Below are 3,610 nucleotides of genomic sequence, written 5' to 3'. Positions count from 1 at the left end.
AAAAAATGTGTTTTCAATCATTGACATTAAATGATATACAATATTAGATGAAAAGCAAACTTACAAAACAAATTGGAAATTAATTCTAACAAATGAGAGACTGAAATAAACCAAGTTGAGATTAAAGCACTAAAACCCCCAAAACTAAAATGAAAAATAAATTACACAATCTTATAAATTAACAACTTAAACTTAAAACAAACACTGAAACAAAAATTAAAGCTTAATATGAATTAAACTAAAACAACAAAAGTAAAACTTATGTTTTATTTCACATTTGAGCCCATCAAATGACTGTAACTCCGAGCATTAAATAATAATGACATTTACCTTCACATGGTGGAATTAAAGGAGCAACCGCTGGTCTAACCGGCACCCATTCCCCACCACTCTCAGTGTGCTGGGATTCAAACACAAGCCGGATCGATGACTGTTCAGCATCACACTGTAAATTCACACACAATAAAAACACATGAGTCACAATTACAGGGTGGTGTATGTGAAATAACACAATATTTGTGATACAGTACAATAACATATATTTGTGAAATATATAGTGAAAATATATTTTATATCACTTTTTGTTCAAACCTGTCAATCCCACAAAAAAACCCTTTGAATTGTATACCTTTTTCAGCTTAATAATGCTTCATCATTTAGATTTTCTGTACTTCATCAAATAATACTTTAAAGCAACTATAGTTATAATAATTAAATAAATCATAACAAAAAAAACTCAGCAACACAATAATAAATAAACTCAGATAATAACAAATAAAATATTTTTTCTTTCTCAAAGATATTTTGCAGTAAACAAATCTTAATTTAGCATATGCATGCTTCATCATTGCATAACTCTACTGAAGGATAACAAGCAATTTTACAATTATACATTAAGGTGTATGCAAATACAATTCATGTTTGTGCTAAACGCATTTGAGTTGTATTCCCTGCATTACAACCCATTATATTTATTATCAGGATGGACTGAAATTATTATTATGATGCGTCTCGTCTCACCAACCCAGCATTAACAGCGAACACGCGCTCGTGGGAAGCCCATCCTCCGTAACTATGCTTCGGCTTTACTTCAGGCGCTCCGTCCAGGTACAAATGTGGGAAAAGCTGGTTAGGGAATATGCTGACCATAGAGCGGCTCGCGCTGAAGTCCCGTCTTTCCCCGGCCCTGAAAACCAGACACGCCCGGCATGTTCTCGCGTGTCCGGGTGTCCACGTGCGCTCTGATGGGTGCCATGACTCAGTCCGGTTAGAATGTCGTTCTAAGATCGCAATATGTCGAAAAAGTCGTTATAATAAAGACGAATACTGGAAATGTTAGCACGTGGCTGGCAGGCGACCGCGTCCGCTCCACTCGCGTCACACGCATCAGCTGACTGATTGTGAGGGAAACCAGACGCTACACGAGACGATTCAAAACACCCGCCACCGGAAATCCTTTCAAAATAAAAGCGTTTTTAAAATGTCAAAATAAAGCTATGTATTTTAATAGCCCAGTTGTAAATGGATAAATAATAAAGTAAGTTACTAAATAAATAATTAAGTAAGTAAATAAATAAAACATGAATAAAGAAACAAATAAATGAGTGAATAAATAAGTAAATAAATAAAATATGAATAAAGAAACAAGGAAATAGATCAATATAAAACATTATAATACTAATCAAAACAAAAAAATGAATGAATGAATGAATAATGTTAATAAAGGAAACAAACAAGCAAATACATAAAGAAATATTAATAAAGAAATAAATAGTAATCGATAAATAATGAATGAATGCATGACACTGTATCCCTCCATGCCTTGTTATTTTCACTATTGCAAAGTTTATGATTAACACTTAAATTTCTTCAACACCCTCTATAGGTTATGTGTATTTGGGCGATTTGGGATTATGGCATCCTGTACATCCTGATTTTCACACGTGTTTATTGGTTCTCATCTTATTCACATATTCTCAACAACAACAACAACAAAATGTTTAAGGCTTTTGATACTAAATACTTTTAATAAGGTAACCAAATTCACGAAAACACAAAACTTCAGCCTAAATTCAAAGGAGTTTGAACATTTATTATGGCTTATTTCTTATAGCTCTCTATAGAAAGCTTGATTCTGTACAATAAAAACCAAGAACAGGCCAAATACAGATTTCTCCATGTCTAACACTTTTGCATTTGGATATTTTCCAAAGTTTGCCATTGCACTTAATAGATTCTAATAGATTAATTCATTCATTTCTGTGCATTAACAATGACAATAGACAAATGAACACTTTCTTTCTTTCCCATTTTCCTCACCTGCCTTCCTCTTCCTCATCCCTGGAATGTTACGCTTATGAAACCATAGAGGTTGTCAAGACAGTGAGCTGTGTGTGTTCATGCGAAGCGTTTAAGCGAATGCATCTGCATTTCACCTCAAGCACAGACTGCTTACAGAGTTTTGTATTCCACCTAAAAAGACAAGTCATAACAGGACAAATCATAAAAACAAAAAATAAACCAAGGGAGAAAATAATGCATCAAAAAAGTATATTTAAAAAGGAAAAATACCAAACAAGAGAGTGATCTAATCATATGCAACACAGAATTTCTTTACGGCTATCAGTAATTTTATGACTTTCATCTGGATTAAACTATAGATTAATATGAAATCTAGTTGCATTTCACAATTAAATTAAAGAATAACCCCAAAAATGTTATCACCCTCAGGCCATCCGAGATGAAGATGAGTTTCTTTCTTTATGGGAACAGATTTGGAGATTTGTAGCATCACATCACTGTCTCATCAATGGATCCTCAGCAGTGAATGGGTGCCGTCAGAATGAGTGTCCAAACAGCTGATAAAAACATCACAATAATCCATACAAATCCAGTCCATCAGTTAACATCTTGTGAAGTGGAAAGCTGCATGTTTGTCATAAAGAAATCCATCATTAAAGCATTTTAACTTTAAACCGCAACTTCTGGCCAAATAAAAATAAAGCTTCCTGTTGAAAAAGTCCATCCCCTGTTGTCCCCTCACATCAAAATCCACTGACATTTTTGTTTAGAACTGTTTCGGCTTGTAAACACTGCTTGATCTGTGCATATTTCTCTCCGAGACCACTTTTTCACTGGAGAATGCAATATTATGGATAGAGGACTTGATGTTGATTACTGTTTTTATCAGCTGTTTGGACTCTCATTCTGACGGCACCCATTCACTGCAGAGGATCCATTGCTGAGCAAGTGATGTAATGCTACACTTCTCCAAATCTGTACCGATGAAACTCAACTACATCTCCTGAGTGTGAGTAAAGTTTCAACTTATTTTCATTTTGGGTGAACTATTCCTTTAAGCAGTGTGTGTCTCTGTATGTGCATGTCTGCATGAGAATCAGAGAGAAACAATCTGTTACGACACTGTTAGTCACAGCCCAGTGGCACTTTTGTCTTCAGGCCAGAGACAGCGTCTCCAAACTGCAGTCGAATCCATCCTGCATGTTTTATGATGAATCTAATCCAAAGAAAAATAAAGAGAAAAACCAACACACACTACTGGACATTAGTCAGGACCTTAATCAGGTAGATTGCATATTCAATATGACCA

The 3,610-nt window shown here is 34.7% G+C and overlaps 1 pseudogene; it reads right to left on the bottom strand.

Moving 5' to 3' along the window:
* LOC107584657 (TATA box-binding protein-associated factor, RNA polymerase I, subunit C-like) overlaps positions 1-3,610 on the bottom strand; it is a 16,883-nt pseudogene that overhangs the window by 10,873 nt on the left and 2,400 nt on the right.

Source organism: Sinocyclocheilus grahami, unplaced genomic scaffold (assembly GCF_001515645.1).
Source record: "Sinocyclocheilus grahami isolate Dianchi unplaced genomic scaffold, SAMN03320097.WGS_v1.1 scaffold61.1, whole genome shotgun sequence".
NCBI lineage: Eukaryota > Metazoa > Chordata > Actinopteri > Cypriniformes > Cyprinidae > Sinocyclocheilus > Sinocyclocheilus grahami.
Note: the sequence above shows the minus strand (reverse complement) of the source record. Positions and strands in the feature narration are given on the sequence as shown.